This window comes from Balaenoptera physalus, assembly GCF_965194825.1.
Source record: "Balaenoptera physalus genome assembly, chromosome: 3".
NCBI classification, from domain to species: domain Eukaryota; kingdom Metazoa; phylum Chordata; class Mammalia; order Artiodactyla; family Balaenopteridae; genus Balaenoptera; species Balaenoptera physalus.
The window spans coordinates 108881107-108899831 of record NC_138890.1 but is presented as its reverse complement, the minus strand read 5'-3'; the positions used below and the strand labels follow the sequence as shown (position 1 = coordinate 108899831).

The 18725-nt window shown below is 33.6% G+C and overlaps 2 long non-coding RNA genes across 3 annotated transcripts in view; one reads left to right on the top strand and one right to left on the bottom strand.

The window, feature by feature from the left end:
• Nucleotides 1-18725, bottom strand: part of LOC309659018 — a 219814-nt gene that overhangs the window by 9508 nt on the left and 191581 nt on the right. The window contains exon 6 of one of the 2 annotated variants that reach the window (XR_014262499.1): nt 1764-5856. The exons of the other annotated variant lie outside the window; for it this stretch is intronic. This is a non-coding gene — a long non-coding RNA (uncharacterized lncRNA). Of the gene's footprint in view, nt 1-1763; nt 5857-18725 lie in introns of those variants that run through there. 2 annotated transcript variants of the gene reach the window in all.
• Nucleotides 1-18725, top strand: part of LOC309659051 — a 209880-nt gene that overhangs the window by 45159 nt on the left and 145996 nt on the right. The gene's annotated exons all lie outside the window — the stretch shown is intronic.

Sequence of the window (18725 nt, the reverse complement as noted above, 5' to 3'; positions counted from 1 at the left end):
AAACACCAAAAATTTGAAAATATTTTCTCCCATTCTGAGGGTTGTCTTTTCATCTTTTTTATGGTTTCCTTTGCTTTGCAAAAGCTTTTAAGTTTCATTAGGTCCCATTTGTTTACTTTTGTTTTTATTTCCATTTCTCTAGGTGGTGGGTCAAAAAGGACCTTGCTGTGATTTATGTCATAGAGTGTTCTGCCTATGTTTTCCTTTAAGAGTTTTATAGTGTCTGGCCTTACATTTAGGTCTTTAATCCATTTTGAGTTTATTTTTGTGTATGGTGTTAGGGAGTGTTCTAGTTTCATTCTTTTACATGTAGCTGTCCGGTTTTCCCAGCACCACTTATTGAAGAGACTGTCTTTTCTCCATTGTATATTCTTGCAAAAAGACGACTCTCAGAATGGGAGAAAATATTTGCAAATGAAGCAACTTACAAAGGATTAATCTCCAAGATATACAAGCAGTTCATGCAACTCAATATCAAAAAAAAAGAAAAACAACAACAACAACCCAATCCAAAAATGGGCAGAAGACCTAAATAGACATTTCTGCAAAGAAGATATATAGATTGCCAACAAACACATGAAAGGATGCTCAACATCACTAATCATTAGAGAAATGCAAATCAAAACTACAATGAGGTATCACCTCATACCAGTCAGAATGGACATCATCAAAAAATCTACAAACAATATATGCTGGAGAGGGTGTAGAGAAAAGGGAACCCTCTTGCACTGTTGGTGGTAATGTAAATTGATACAGCCACTCTGGAGAACAGTATGGAGGTTCCTTAAAATACTAAAAATAGAACTACCATACGACCCAGCAATCCCACTACTGGGCATATACCCCGAGAAAACCATAATTCAAAATGAGTCATGTACCACAATGTTCACTGAAGCTCTATTTACAATAGCCAGGACATGGAAGCAACCTAAGTGTCCATCGACAGATGAATGGATAAAGAAGACGTGGCACATATATACAATGGAATATTACTCAGCCATAAAAATAAATGAAATTGAGTTATTTGTAGTGAGGTGGATGGACCTAGAGACTGTCATACAGAGAGAACTAAGTCAGAAAGAGAAAAATAAATACCGTATATTAACACATATATCTGGAACCAAAAAAAAAAAAAAAAAAAAGGTTCTGAAGAACCTAGGGGCAGGACAGGAATAAAGATGCAGATGTAGAGAATGGACTTGAGGACACGGGTAGGGGGAAGGGTAAGATGAGACGAAGTGAGAGAGTGGTATGGACTTATATATACTACCAAATGTAAATAGATAGCTAGTGGGAAGCAGCCGCATAGCACAGGGAGATCAGCTTGGTGTTTTGCGACCACCTAGAAGGGTGGGATAGGGAGGGTGGGAGGGAAAAGCAAGAAGGAGGAAGTATGGGGATATATGTATATGTATAGCTGATTCACTTTGTTATAAAGCAGAAACTAACACACCATTGGAAAGCAATTATACTCCAATAAAGATGTTAAAAAATTAAAAAATAATAATAATAAAAAAAAAAAACCAAAAATTTTTACCGCATTTGCCCTGTCATGTAGAAAAGGAAAGCACATGTGTACCGTGATGCAGGGAAAAATGGTTTAGGGCAACTACATCTGAACACAGAGAAAACTGCAAATTTAATAAATCTTACATGCCATTTCCTTCCAAAATACACTAGGTGTATGTTTACTCAACTATAGCAACCCAAATTTGCGAGGTAAATGGAAATTCAGTGACTGAGAAACTCTTTTTTGTCTCCCTTTTCTTCTTAAATATAAAATATATTGGTTCTTTGTCACGGCTCATAAATCAAAGATTAAATAATGACTATTCATCTTCATAATGCCTGGGAATTATAGTAGGAAAAAGAAATATCTTCTTTGCCTTTATAATTTGTATTTTATGTAAATTTTATATTATACAAATTTTATAATTTTATAATTTACTTTTGTATATTTGTCATTCAGTGGTATACTATGTCAGTTATCGCTCTAAACACAGACAAGCAAAACACACACACACAAAAACAAGCAAAGAGAAATCCTCACCTCTCTGGACATCAGAGGTACTCTGAAATAGGCTATTTACAAACGATTTTAACTATGTTTACAAATCTCACTCGAGTGCCAGGTATGAAGAGGCAACATGACTTTGTTAGCTAATCCTGAACTCTTGGAAAGTGATTCAATGACAGCACTAGTTCTTCCTGTATGCAAATTAAAGAATGAGCTAGGAACTATTCCATCTGCTTCTACCACACGAGCCATTACCTAAAGCCCTTAGACCTTAAGATACAGTCCTGGCCTTTCAAAATTAGTACTTTGTAAAAATAAAATGAATGAAGTTAAGTCAGCCAAAGTTTCTCTTTGTCTATTGTAGGTTAAACAAGATTTTGTGGGTAAATCTAAGAATCTTACTGAAGATAAATATAGAAGAAACTTGGTGAAATAGGTAAAAACTAGAAATTCATGGTTTCACGGCTAGGCTACATAGGCTTCCATTTGGATTTCCTTCTTTGAGCTTCCTAACCTTACAGAACCTTAGTTTCCTCATCTTGTAAATGGGGAGATAATTATAACATCCTTCCTCATAGGTCTATTGTTAAGTCTAATTAAAACAGTCCATGTAAATAAATTGGCACATAAAAAGTGCTGTATAAATTTTAGCTATAATAATAACTAATATAATGGTTCTATACAACTGTTTCTATGAGAAAAATATCGAGCAAATGCTCAGAAGACATTTCTTTCAAATGTTGAAACCCTGTGTATTTTGATTTTAACTTAGTCCATTGGTTTAATATCTAAAAGTCATTAAATAAACATATAATACCATGGAGCATTGTTTAATTCATCACTTCTTTCATGCCAGTTGTTCATAATCATCATTATATAAATATTGAATATATTATTACTATTGGGACCTGTCCAGCCAAAACTGCCCCCTATGTGTAGTTTTGACCCTACTTTGGTCCCAAGTGACCAAACAGTGAAGAAAATTATCAGTATGCTTAATGGAATCTGAAGAAATGTTATGGGACCCCTAGTAACTCCTGAAATCATTTGAGCAGATAACGATAATAACCAAACTTAGGTTAAAGGAGAATACTTTGACAAATGTAAAAATAATGGTTCATTTGGTCCCTTCCAATATCCTGGATTAAATGAACAACCTGTCTAATGTTACCCTTACCTTCTAGAATAATAGCTAAAGTATGTTAAGCTTTTATGTTATATCAAGTACCATGCATAATATTTTACTTGCATCATCTTATTTATTACTCATATCAATCTTTTGAGTAAATTTTATCCTAATCCTCATTTTATAGATAAGGATACTGAAACTCAATTTATCATATAGTTTTCACATGCAAGAGTTAAGATTTCAATCCAAAACACTTAACTTTTATTAGCAGTATTGTGTTAGAGTGTAGGGATCAGCTCTCCAGGTAGGGCTGCCAGATAAAATATGGGAGGCTCAGTTAAGTATCAGTATGTCCCAAATATTGTAACTATTTGTAATTTATCTGAACTTTAAATTTAACTGAGCATCTTGTGCTTTTATTTGCTAAATCTGACAATCTTACTTATGGGAGTTTTTGTTAGTTTTACTCAGAGGATTCTGAATTGCTTCATGAGAAGAGTAAGTTCACCTCACTGAAGAGATTATGTTTAGCTCAGCGGTATGTATAGGGATGAATTATTTGAGATAGCTGAGAAGATTTAAGAGATTGGGTAATGGAAAACAAGGGAGATGAGGCATCCAGAAGAAAAATGGAATTTAGGAAAATATTAAGATGCTTAGATGGAGGGTGAAGTTATGTGATATGGTGTGCAACATAATTTTTTTCTCCAAGTACACACAAAAGCTGTTGAAAAGTTCAGTGATCTCTTTTCAGAATGTGATGAAATCCTTTGCTTCAAAGTGTGTCCTGAGTGAGACCAGAAGCTGCCTATGACGATCCAGTTAGATCTAGAATATATAAAATACTTGTTATTTGCTACAAAGAATTGTAATTCACTTTACTGAGGAAGGATGGCCAGGCAGGGAAGAAGAGACTACAGATCAAATTAAATTCTGTGTTTGTTGTTTATTTTTAACGTTGCATTAAGTACGTGATAGATTTAAATTTAACCCATCATCTCAGTCAGTTTGGATTGCTTAACAAATTGTCATAGACTGGATGGCTTAAGCAACAAACATTTATTTCTCATGGTTCCAGAGGCTGAAAGTCCAAGATCAGGGTGCCAGCATGGTCGAGTTGTTGGTGAGGGCCCTCTTGCTGGTTATGTCCTCACATAACCTTGTTTTTCCTTGGTGCATGCACACAGAGATGCCACATCTCTTACTTTTTTTTATGAGAACATTAATCACATCATGAGGGCCCTACCCTTATGACCTCATCTAACCCTAATTACCTCCCAAAGGACCCACCTCCAAATATCATATCGGGGGTTAAGTTTTCAGCATATCAATTTTGCAGGGGTCACAAACATTCAGTCCATAGCACTAGTTAATTTCAAAACAGTGGGTTCTATTTTATATATAGTAGTGTGTATATGTCAATCCCAATCTCCCAATTTATCCCTCACCCCCTTTCCCCCTGGTAACCATAAGATTGTTTTCTACATCTTATATAAAATAGATAACTAATAAGGACCTACTGTATAGCACAGGGAACTCTACTCAATGCTCTGTAATGACCTATATGGGAACAGAATCTAAAAAACAGAGTGGATATATGTATATGTATAACTGATTCACTTTGCTGTACAGCAGAAACTAACACAACATTGTACATCAACTATACTCCAATAAAAATTAAAAACAAAAAAAAACAATGGGTTCAACGGAATTCAAGTTAAGCCTTTTATAAGACCAGCTTGCACATAATACATATGAGGGTTTCTACTATTAATGTCTTTATCAGTAGTAAAGGGCTTGTCTATTAAACCATAGAATTTTATCTTTTATTGTTCAAGATATTAAATGTAAGGCTTTTGACTTAATTATAAAGACTACAAAAATGAGTTGAGTTTTATACTTTTGTTGGGATTAAGGTTTACTGCCTAAGATTTACTGTTATGTGAAGATGCGGTAGAGGGGAATGCATAGGTGTGGTGAAATGGTCAGGAAACAATTGACTTGTGCAGGGGTGAATTCAGTTGAATATGGCATTGTTAGTGTCTGTTTCCACAAGGACTAGCAAAAGCTTACCTCTGCAAAGAGCTCAAGGGCCTTCTGACCAGGACTAAGTGACCACTATCTAAGACCTCCTTCTGACATCCCATTCTTAGGAAAAGTTGTCCTTAAGAAAGAAGACAATAAGAAAAGGAAAAGAATTGAAAAGAAAAAAGATGAAAGAGGGTAGAAGTGTAGCTTTGAGGGACAAGCCATTATTGACTTAGTCCATGGATTAATAAAAAGAAATAGAATAGAAAAAAGTAAAATAAATAAAATGATTCTGAGAGTAAAGAATAAAATAAAGTTCTTTACCTGATTTTAGTCCACTAAGTAGAATATTTCATGATTTATATCTACCTTAATTTTTACTCCCAAATTCCTACTATAGGTAGCATAATTTACCAAGAACTCTAGCTGCTGCACTTTTAAATTCACTTCTGTTTTTGCACTGGGGTCACACTGGAACCAATGGCATTAAGACAGACAACTCCTTGGAAACATGAGTCCTTTGTTGGCTGACTTTAGTTTAATGACTCTATATTTGCCTTGCCAAACTTTCCATATGCTACAAGGCCATCTGTGATTCTTCCATCCAACATTCCCTCTCTCCTTCACCCATGGTCAGACTTCATGATGGTATGTCAGTTTTCTCAACCTGGAAAATACAAAACTATGGAGACAGAGAAAGATCAGTGGTTGCAGGGGTTAAGGGAGTGTGGGGTGGGTAAACAGGCAGACAGCAGATAATTTTTAGGGCAGTGAAACTACTATGTATGATACTATAATGGTAGATACATGTCAGTATACATTTGTTCAAACCCAAAGAATGTACAACACTAAGAGTGAGCCCTAATGTAAACTCAGGACTCAGTCTTACTGATGTGTCTATGTATGTTCATCAGTTGTAACGAATGTAGCAGTCTGGTGGGAGATGTTGGTAATGGGGGAAGCTATGCATGTGGGGAGGCAGGTGTATAAATGTATATAAGAAACCTCTGTACTTTCTGCTCAATTTTGCTGTGAACCTAAAATTGCTCTAAAAAATAAAGTCTCTTTTGAAAAAATTATAGTAACATGCTCTACTCTTATCCATTAGAAATGATCTTTTTCCATTTACTGTGTATTTCCAGTGACAGCAGTAGTAACCAAAGACTACTAGTTTGTAAAATCTGAATTTGACCTAGTTTGTAGAAATAACTATTTCTACATATCATAGTACATTAAGGGTTATATTCACCCTCCTATTTATATGTTCCATTCTAAATCATACTCCTCTAATTAGATTTAAATTACATTAGACTAGGATATATAAAATAAATGTCTTGATACTTTAAGACCTAGGGACTAGAGGCCAAGAGCTCTTTTAAAATGTTTGGATTTGTCAGGGTTCTCCAAAGAAACAGAGCTGGCAGGATGGCAGCCTAGAAGTTCCAAAAAGAGTTGATGCTGCAGTCTTGAGTCCAAAGGCAGTCTGGAAGCAGAATTCCATCCTTTTAGAGGGATATCTTCTCTCTTAAGACTTTCAGCTGATTGGAGGAAACCCACCCATATTATGGAGGGTAATATACTTTACTCAAAGTCTACTGATTTAAAAATTAATCACACCTGAAAAATAACTTCCTAGCAACATCTAGACTGGTGTTTGGAACAATAGCTTAGCCATGTAGACATATAAAATTAACCTCAGAGGGCTGCCAACTCCTTAGTGGAGTCTAGTTCATTTTCTCAGTATCTATCCCAGTCTTTAAATCTATGGGAATAATTCCAGCTTTTTGAGACTTTTATCAATTCTTCCCCACTCCCAGACTTTCATATCTCCCTTTATGCTATCTTTCTTTTTGGATGGTACAAATTTGTTTCCACAGTGAAGACACATGTATAATAAAGTGAGACAGTAAGTCAAATACTATCTTCTGAATATTCTCTTGGCTTCCAAAGAGAATAAGGCTTTATGTATAAACAGTTTAGGATATGCTGTGCTAATAAAGGATCTCAAAATTTTGGATTTGACAATGACAGAGGTTTACATATTTCAACCAGGAGTCTCTTGTTAGCCACAGCTCTGCTCCATATTGACTTCATTCCAAGACTCAGGCTTTATCTAGAGCATTGTAGTTCTTGAAGTGGAAGGAAAGGAAAGATTATGAACCATATATACTGGCTATGCCTTATAATGACATATGTACCTTCTGCCCACAGCTGTTTTATTGGGGAAAACCTGAGTTTGCCAGAATGAGGATTTATAAATCTACAGGAAAGAACTGTATGTTTCTGCTAAACTTTATATAACCACAGTCAAAGATCTTGTTTATGTATCATCTTTAAGGCTGAAGACTCCATTTTTTTCTTTTTACTGGCCTCTGTATGCTGTTCATCCCCTGGTCCTTAGTTTAAAGGTCTTAAAGCAGTTTGGCTTTGCCCACTGCTGCCTTCAAAGAATTTGGAATAATAGGCCTTTTGTTGTGGGCTCCTACTCTTGTTTAGTGGATAACACTTAAAGGAAAGGACCTGGGAAAGGCATATCACTCAATTATTACTTCCTGTTAAGGCTGCAGCTTCAAAGCCACCACAATAACCATTATAATTTGTAGTCTTTTTAACCCTGGAAACTACAAATTGTGGAACTCTTAGTCAATTTTGATTGCAGGTCACAAGTAGAGAGCAACTCTTAGGACAGAATTATTGCCCTCCATTTCTAGCTCTATTCTTTCTTGCAAGACTCAGAAACAGCAAGCAGTGCCCAATATTCTGAATTTTTTCTTCCATTTTCCCTATCTTTATAATCTCAGTCATCACATGGTCTTCATCCCAAGCAGAACAATTGGACCAAATAGTTTATTGTTTCATATCAGGAGTCAGTACACTTCTACTCTGCAGTTGGTAGAGCCTGTCTTCCTACCCCATCCCAAATGCATTCCAAAGATTGTTTTTGATACTTGTAAAAAAAAACTACAGTCTGTTAAACCAAGTTTTGTATCAGTTAGAAATTGTGTTCATCCACATATAACAGAAACATACCTAAAAAGTTTTCCAGAAGTCTAAACTAGCATCTTCCACATCCGTATAATTAGCTAGAACTAGAAATCATAAGACTATCCTTAACTTCAAGAGAAGCTGAAATTTTTGGTTTTAAGTCTGAGCCATTGGCATTCCAAACACAAAGTTTTCTTTAAATAAGTAAGGAGAAAATGAATATTGAGTAGGCAAATAGTAGTCCTTGTCATGGTGATAACATTTCTTTGCCAAGAAAATAAAATGAATGCAAATCTGTACATTGATGATATGGTTATAGCATCATAAAGTAGACATGATAATAGTAAAACAGTTTCCATAAATGATGCTACTTCTCCTTTCCTATCATTTCCATCATCTCATATAATCCTTACAGAAAACTTGGAAGTATATTTTTATACTAATTTGATAGATGGGAAAACTGAGCATCTTTTAGCTGGTCAATGGCAGAGCCAGATATGTAACCGATTCTAACACCACAGTCAGTCCTTTTCACTGTGCATGATTCCTTCTTTCTAAATCTGTGGCTAGAGAAAGAAAAGCTAAAAATAACAGGACCTTTTTAAACAAATAATCTCCATAGAACTCTTTCAATGAGCAAAAATCAAAACTATAGAGTATTGTCACCTCAAACACTTGTCACAGAATTCATCCATAAAATGATTTTGATTCAGCACTAACGAAAATTGCACCTCAGATATTTGATATTTAAGGAAAAAAACTAAGGGACATGTTAACTATAAATTTATCTGAATTCCTTGTGCTTTATTTCCACATTAAGATAGGCCATCAGAAAGTAATATAAATGGAGTATATTTTCTTAGCTCCCTGTAGAAAGGCTGTCTCATTTGTAACTCAAAACCTTCACTAAATTCAATTTACTGTTGTAAGAAAAGTTGATGGTAAATATTTGTTTCATCAAAAATAAAAATCTATGAAGACACAGGCTTATTTTGCTACTCATTACTCATTTTATAAGATTCATGTGATAAATACACAAGATAGGGTTCCAGAGACTGAACATGTTTAACTGTATCTATTTAGTACCAATCACCAGGAAACTGAATTGAATTTAAATGTCCATTTGCTGTAACTAATTACATGGATATGTGATGGCACTGTTGCCAACTTCCTATGTATTGATCTTTTTTAGCATGTTAATTTTCTTCTTCAATAATATGAGGTATCTCCAGTTCTTTTTGAAATTATCATATATGATATAACCAGCAAAAGTAATACAAATTGCAGATTTCCAGACAAATTTTCTTATATCTGAAAGAGTCTTAAGAACATAAACTGTTGGAGAAATTTTCTTTTATACAGTAACTATGAAGGGACCATTATTTTTTTAAAGAATAGTTTGTGAATTGCTTCAAAACTCTTTCTTTTGAATAAATCCAGGTCCTATGTTCAGTATGAAGTTGCTTTATTGCATTTTGTGATTCTGAAAATACACATTCTTAAAATGAAGATTCAAAACTAAAATGAGTAAAAAGAAAAATTTTTTCTAGATATTACTACTGTTAACATTCTAATAATTAGTACTTCCAGTTATTATTATATGTAAATATATAAATTTGCAGAAACAATTATATTATACGTGATATTTTGTAACACATTTTGTACCTGTACATAACCAAAGTACAGGTGAATTCTACCAAACATTTAAAGCAGGGTTAACACTTATCCTTCTCAAGCTATATCAAAAACTTAAAAAGGAAGGAAAGCATTTTAACTCATTCTACAAGGTCAGCATCACCCTGATACCAAAACCAGAAAAAGACACCTTCATAAAAGAAAATTACAGGCCAATATACCTGATAAGCATAGGTCCAAAAATCCTCAACAAAATATTAGGAAATTGAATTCAACACTACATTAAAAAGATCATACACTTTGATCAAATGGGATTTACCCCAGGGATGCAAGAAAGTTCAATCAATGGGACACATCACATTAACAAACTGAAGAATAAAAATCATATGATCATCTCAATAGATGCAGGAAAATCTTTTGACAAAATTCAACATGAATTTAAAATAAAAACTCACAACAAAGTGAGTATAAAGGGAACATATCTCAACATACCATATATGACACTCCTACAGTTTTCATACTCAGTGGTAAAAAGCTTTCACTAAGATCAAAAATAAAACAAGGACGCCTGCTCTTGCCACTTTTATTCAACATAGTATTGGAAGTTCTAGCTACAGCAATCAGACAAGAAAAAGAAATAAAAGGAATCCAAGTTGGTAAGGAAGAAGTAAAACTGTCAGTGTTTGTAGATGACACGATACTATATATAGATAATCCTTAAGATGCCACCAAAAAACTATTAGAACTAATAAATTAATTCAGTAAAGTTGCAGGAATTAAAATTAATGCACAGAAATCTGTTATGTTTCTACACACTAACAACAAATTATCAGAAAGATAAATTAAGAAAAATGCATTTATGTTTGCATCAAAAAGAATAAAATACTTAGGAATAAATCTAACCAAGGAAGTAAAAGAGCTGTACTAAGAAAATTGTAAGCACTTGGTGAAAGAAATCGAATATAACACAAACAAATGGAAAGATATACTGTGATCATGGATTAGAAGAATTAATATTGTTAAAATTACCATACTACCCCAGACAATCTACAGATTCAATGCAACCCCTATCAAAATACCAATGACATATGTCACAGAACTAAAACAAATAATTCTAAAATTTGTATGGAAACACAAAAGACCCCGAATAGTCAAAACAGTTTTGAGAAATAACAAAGCTGGAGGTATGACACTCCCTGATTTAAAACTATATTGCAAAGCTACAGTAATCAAAACACTATGGTAGTGGTACAAAACAGACACACAGATCAATGGAACAGAATTGAGAGCTCAGAAATAAACTCATATTTATATGGTCAATTAATCTACACAAAGGAGTTAAGAATATACAATGGGGAAAAGATGTCTTCTTCAATAAATGTAGTTGAAAAAAATCGACAGCTACATCAAAAATATCAAATTGGACTACTTTCTCACACCATATACAAAAATAAACTCAGAGTGATTAGAGATTTATATGTAAGACCCAAAACTATAAAACTCCTAGAGGAAAACAGGCAGTATGCACTTTGACATCAATCTTAGCAATTTTTTTGATATGTCTCCTCAGGCAAGGGAAAGAATAACAAAAAGAAACAAATGGGATGACATCAAACTAAAAAGCTTTTGCACAGTGAAGAAAACTTTTAACAAAATGAAAAAGCTGCCTACCAAATGGGAAAAGATATTTGCAAACAATACATCTGATAAGGGATTAATATCAAAAATATACAAAGAACTCCTAACTCAACATGAAAAAAATAAAACAAACTTGAGTAAAAACTGGGAAAATAACCTGAATAGACACTTTTACAAAGAAGATATGCAAATGGCCAACAGACAAACAAAAAGATGCTCAACATCACTGATCATAAGGGAAAAAAATAGAATGAGATATCACCTCACACCTGTCACAATGGCTATTATTAAAAAGACAACAAATAACATGTGATGGCAAGGATGTTGAGAAAAGGGAACCCTCATGCACTGCTGAGGGGAATGTAAATTGATACATCCACTATGGAAAACAATATGAAGGTTTCTGAAAAAATTAAAACTAGAACTGCCATTCAATCCAGCAATTCCACTTCTGGGTATTTTTCTGAAGAAAACAAAATCACTAATTTGAAAAGATATGTGCACCCCTATGCTCACTGCAGCATTATTTACAATAGCCAAGCTACAGAAGAAACCTAAGTGCCCATTCGTATATAAATGGATCAAGAAGATGTGGTATATGCAACAGAATGTTATACAGCCATAAAAAGGGTGATATCTTGCTATTTGCTACAACATGGATTGACATAAAGGGTATTATGCTAAGTGAAATAAGTCAGAGTGAGAAAGACAAATACTATATAATTCCACTTATATGTGGAATCTAAAAACTAAAACAAGTGAACAAACATAACAAAACAGAAACAGACTCACAGATACAGAGAACAAACTGGTGGTTGCCAGAGGAGAGGGGTGTGGTGGGATGAATGAAGTAGGTGAGGAAGAGTCAGAGGTACAAACTTCCAGTCACAAAATAAATGTCATGGGGATGTAAAGTACCACATAGGGAATATAGTCAATAATATTATCATAATTTTGGATGGTGACAGATGGTAACTAGCCTTATCATGGTAATCATTTGTAATGTATAAAAATATCAAATCACTCTGTTGTATACTTAAAACTAACATAATACTGTAAGTCAATTATACATCAATAAAAAATAAAATAAAATTTTTATTTTATTTAAATATTCATTCAAAGTTTAAATAGCATAAGAAAAGACCTAGTTGATGAGTTCCTATGGTGAACTTCATAAAGGGAATCTTCACCTTATAATTTATCTGATTATAAATGTTTTCTATTACCAGGTTGGCTTAAAGTGATTATACTCCCACATATATCTTTTCATTATTTTTGATTTCAACACATGAAACACAAGAGAGCTCAGGCATATCGTTCTTCCTCTGAAAGATTTTGTTTGAGGATAATACTCAACTTCTAGGATATTAATTTTTGAAGTTTTAAAGTTCTCTGTTTTAGAAGTGAATATGATACAAATTAAGATTTTAATGGCCTACCTAGTTCCTCTTATGAACATTTTGCTTCATCCTATTTCTCCTTTCATCAAAAATATTTTAAAACTGGATGTGGGGATAGAAAATTAGTAAATATCATGTCCATATTCTCATTTCTAAGTCCTGACAGGTCAACTGAATTTAAAATAAAATGAACAAATAACATCAGTGTGACTGGTATCATTCCTTCCAATAATCAGTGTTACTGAGAAATATTTATCAACATGAATCCCCTTAATCTTTTGTGCTAATATGATATGATGTTTGTTTTTAATAAGTGCAATAATTTTTTTTCTAAATTCCAAATTCCCATCAAACTAGCCTTTATATTTTCATCTTCATTATCATAGTAATTATAAATATATAATAAACACTAAATGTATGTAAAGCACTTGACTAATATTCTTACATGTATATTACCTCAGTTAACACAGGTAATGATGCTGAGGTAGTTATTACCTCTATCATCCAGGTAAGGACAGTAAGGTGTTTAGAGGGATTAAGTAGAGTTCAGGATCATATAGAGTAGTAGCAGGACAGGAGTCAAATTCATGTAGTATGATTTGAGAAACTGCACTCTTGTTTATAGAAATGGCTGTATTTTAATTTCAAAAAGAGATTTAAAAATTGGAGTGAACATTGAGGTAGAGTTGAGAAAAACAATCTACAATCACAAACTATTTCTTAGAACTGTAATAGGACATAGTAAAATCTTGATACGGTGCAAATTTATGATTTATTTTTTTTAAATTTTATTTTGTCCCAAACTTTAAATACAGTGGAGTGAACTTAAGGAGATTAGGAAATGTAGTCTCATTTAGGGCTTCTGTAAGTCACAATTAAATATTTAAAACATAAATAGAATTATGAATATAACATTTTATTTACAATACATTATGAGGACTAAGAGCCCTATATAGAAATTTGCAAAACTATTTTTTCTTGGAAATTATTTTTTTGTCAAGTGATAAGTCACTTCGGAGAATGCTATCTTTCAAAGTTACTTTAAATGATTTCTTCAAGGACTTATTAACACAGATTGTACTACCATAAAATTAAAAGATAAAGAAGATGTTGTACATATATACAATGGAATATTACTCAGCCATAAAAAAGAACAAAATAATGCCATTTGCAGCAACATGGATGGACCTAGAGACTCTCATACTGAGTGAAGTAAGTCAGAAAGAGAAAGACAAATATCATATGATATCGCTTATATGTGGAATCTAAAAAAAGCCTGCAAATGAACTTATCGACACAACAGATATAGAAAATAAACTTATGGTTACAGGGGTTACATGGGGAGAGGGATAAACTGGAAGATTGGGATTGACACATACACACTACTATATATAAAACAGATAACTAACAAGGACCTACTGTATAGCACAGGGAACTCAATACTCTGTAATGGCCTATATGGGAAAAGAATCTAAAAAAGAGTGGATATATGTATATGTATAACTGATTCAGTTTGCTGTACATCTGAAACTAACACAACATTGTAAATCAATTATACTCCAATAAAAAATTTTTTTAAATAAATAAAAATTAAAAAATGAAATAGGTGAGAAAGAGAAAAAAATTAGTCAACTATGGAAGTATTTGGCTTTTAAACTTGAGTGGATATAAATTCATCTGGAAAAAACCAAATATAAGTGATGGTACTAAGTGACAATTTGCTGTTTTTTACTATTCCACAAGTTTGAATGGCTCTCTGAAGTAAATTTTCTATGTGTAATAATACTTTAAGTCAATATTTTACTACAGATATGCATTCATACACGAAATTCAATTTTTAAAAATTCATTAATATTAAAGTTAAAATCCATAGATGTATGCATGCACGTGTGGAGGAGGGGGTGATTGTAGTCCGTGATTTTCCTAGCCTATTCAACTTTTTCTTTAAAATGTGTTCATATTAATATTTCACTGATATGTATCACTGCTTTGGATGTAAGTTTTTGAGCTCTTACCAGACATCAGCCAATATTTTCTACTAGTCTCTCATAAATTTGTAAATGGACTGTTCTACCACATTCTTCATTTCTCTCACCTTTCTTAATAGATGCTTCCCATTAAGTTACTTTAGACAACACCTTCAAAAAACACTAAAATTAATTCAGAAGTTTAAAAAATGATACTACTTATATCAATGTGCCAGTTATGAATTTAGTCTCTCAGCTCCAAATTCCTATCCATATTGGACTGTCTGCTCTGTGATCCTGGAAGTGGACTCTGTAAATATTTCTCCTTTGCCTGCTGTCATGAAGCTAAGCTTCATCAGTAGAATGAACTGGAGGGACACTGGAAGACAAAGGTATTTCTCTTTTGGGGTCAGGTGGGTTCCTATAGGCGGAATATTGGAGTGCATATGATTTCTGCAGTGCCGAGCTCTTACAACACTGTCAGCTTCTGTAGCGCTAGGCTTCTACAACTCCTGGCTGAACAGAGTCAGGTAGACTGGTGCCTCCTCTGAACAGCCTATCCCAGCACCAACTCAGGCAGCTTTGTAGCCCCAGTGAATGTCTTCACTACCCAGGGTCACAACTATTTACTTTCCAATGAGTTCTGGATCTCAGTCCTTAGAAATGATCAGGATGGGGAGGGAACTCTTCCATATGTGTTCCTTTCTTTGGGCACTCTGTCTCAACCCTGGGGTTAGTATCTGTACCCTACATATTCTACTCTTACATTCTTTAGAGTTATCTTTACTCCTTCCTAGCCAATCCTCTGTTTCTTGAATTCCCTATTATGGTTAGTAATTTTTTATGTTAAACTTTTCCTGTTCAAATTATTGTATGGTTTCTGTCTCCTGGTTGGTCTCTCATTAATCTAATCAACAACAAACAGTTGTGTATACTATACATCCTCAGTGAGACTGAAGATTCTTCAGTGTATATTGTTGAAGAAGTATCTGTGTATAAGATATGCCTAAGATATCTATGGAGTAGATAGAAGTAGGATTTATTTACAATACAACTTCCTGTAATAATTTAGTTTACAGTGACATTGAAACATAGCTAATAGGGCACTGGAAATTATTTAATTAGAGAAGGTAACTCGTGTAGGCAAAGAAATTAATGCAAATCATATAACAAGATAGTTTTAAACATATAAATGTGGCAAGTTCCAAGTCAATTTTACTTTCACACTGAAATGTGAAATGTGAATGTATGAATGTGCAGAAGTAGTCATTCCCAGGCAATTTTATATTCCTGTTGTAAGTGATGCATGAGTCCACTGCAGACTTTGAAGGTTTAAAACAGAATACATGGCTGAGTAATATTCCATTGTATATATGTGCCACATCTTCCTTATCCATTCTTCTGTCGATGGACACTTAGGTTGCTTCCATGTCCTGGCTATTGTAAATAGTGCTGCAATGAACATTGTGGTGCATGACTCAGTGGCATGGACATATATACACTACCAAATGTAAAATAGATAGCTAGTGGGAAGCAGCCACATAGCACAGGGAGATCAGCTTGGTGCTTTGTGACCACCTAGAGGGGTGGGATAGGGAGGGTGGGAGGGAGATGCAAGAGGGAGGGGATATGGCAATATGTGTAAACGTATAGCTGATTCATTTTGTTATACAGCAGCAACTAGCACAACAATGTAAAGCAATTATACTCCAATAAAGATGTTAAAAAACAAAAAAAGAATGCATCAGTTTGAAAAGTACTTAACTTCACTTCAGATATCTCCACTCTAAAAATGCCTATTAAGTTAGAAGTTAATGGACTCCTAAGCAGGAGAAAGTAAATGCTAATCATGGGACTGACTTCATCATCTATGCATTCCTGGCAGCTAACACAGGTCTTTATGCATTTTGGGCACTCAATAAAATTTGTTGAATGGACGAGTGGATTCAGCTATATGTGGCTAGGATTTTACTTTCCCCTTTATAAAATACAATATTAAAAAATTTAAAACTGTGAGAAAGAGATTAGAACTATAATTTTATGTACCTACTATAACAAACTAATCTTTGTTTGTAAAATACAGTTTCAATTGTACTTAGTACTATAAGGTAGTAGCTGTTTTCACCCTTTTCTGGCAACATGAAGAGATGGAGAAGATAAAAGCTTTGTTTTGAAAACACTGGTAAATGTTTACAGATTTGATAACATTGTAAAATGTTATAAATTTGTAACATTGTAACCATTATTATTGCAAGTCACCTCTTGACTTGTTATCAGTATGTCACATTTTTACCATATTTGTCTTTAACAGATTCTTTGTAGACAGTTTTGTTCAAGTAGATACTAAGGAAATTCTTGCCTTCTAATGAGTCAGTATAGTGGGAGCATGAAGAAGTATTAGGTCAAGAGCTAAAAGGTGTGGGTTATGTCCCCAGCCCTCCAAATTCCCCATCAATCCCTGTCCCACACCACTTCATCTCTGTTCTCTAGGACAAAGCAAGGTAAGTATTATAAGTGTTAATTTCTCCATTTGCAAATGACAATGATAATTTGTTTTGTCTCATGTCACAAAATTGTTTTGAGGATCCAAGGAGGTAGTGTAAGTAAACATGTTTTAGAAACTGTTACGAAATAACAGGTATAAAATATTTTATAACAAGACCATATTACAAGGCATGGTTATAAGGCATGGTTAAAAGGCAAGTTTCCACAAAGTTAGTACAGATGTATTGATTAGTATTTGCATGTGAGCCTGCCTATCTGGCAATACTGAGGGCTATAGAGGTGTGTTGGACATTATTATACAGTGTTGAGTTGATTTGGTCAGTAGTTCTCAATTTTCATGTGCATAAAAATCACCTGGGGCACTTGTTATAACTGCAGATTCTCAGATTTTATTCCCAGAGATTTGATTTTGGGGATCTGATGCATGTCCTGGGGATTAATGCTTAAAAGCACCTTGGGTGAATCTTACGTGAGTGATGCTACTTTGAGAACTATTTTTCTAGCCCATTTCATTTTCAGGGGGATGATGCTAGTTTATACATGACTGCAACTTTTTCACTGTGTATGTATTTCAGCATAATCTACAATTTCTACTTTTCTCCTAAGAGGTCTTCCCTTTGCTACATTAAGACAAAAAGGAAAATATTTTGAATTCAATGATGTGATATAGTTGAAATAGTTGCATTACAAAAACAGATTCCAAATATCATGACATAACATAAGATTGAGAAAGTCTTAAAAGCTCAAAAAGACTTAAAGAAATAAATCTAGGGAAATTATATTTGCTTTTGTAAATATTTCTGCGCATTTTGACTTGCTCTATTTTGTGATGTTGATTTATTTTCCAATTGCATTTCTGACAGTTTTTAGAAGGTGGTCATAAAAATAAGAAACAGAAAAACAATTAGTTTCCTAGATAAAATAAAATCCCTGAGGATATTTCTAGCGTTTGTTTTATTTGCTCAATTTTTGAGTTGTTTGCATAACGTCTTCTAAGAATTTAGAGATTTCCCAACCTTCATTCTAATTTCATTGATTTGTGTGTGGTTCATGTTGTCTCAATTTTAATGTTTGTGTTAATCAAATATTTTTTTCTAAATAGTAACAGGTTTACCAAATAAAAAAACAAGTTATTTATTTAAACATGTCTATATAAACACAACAACATCACACTCAGACTAACTGTAGGACTTCAGAAATTAAGCTAAAGGATTTGTTGAACACTTGAAATTAGTAATATTTTCATTGACTTTATTATTGCAATAATAATAAAGTAGTGTAACTTTGATAGTTAACATTGGCCTAACACTTATTATGTGCCATTTAAACTTATAACAATTTGTGAAATTGATGCTATTATCATTCGGTTTTATGGATGAGGAAACTGAAGTTCAGAGTAGCACACCCAAGGTTACACAGAT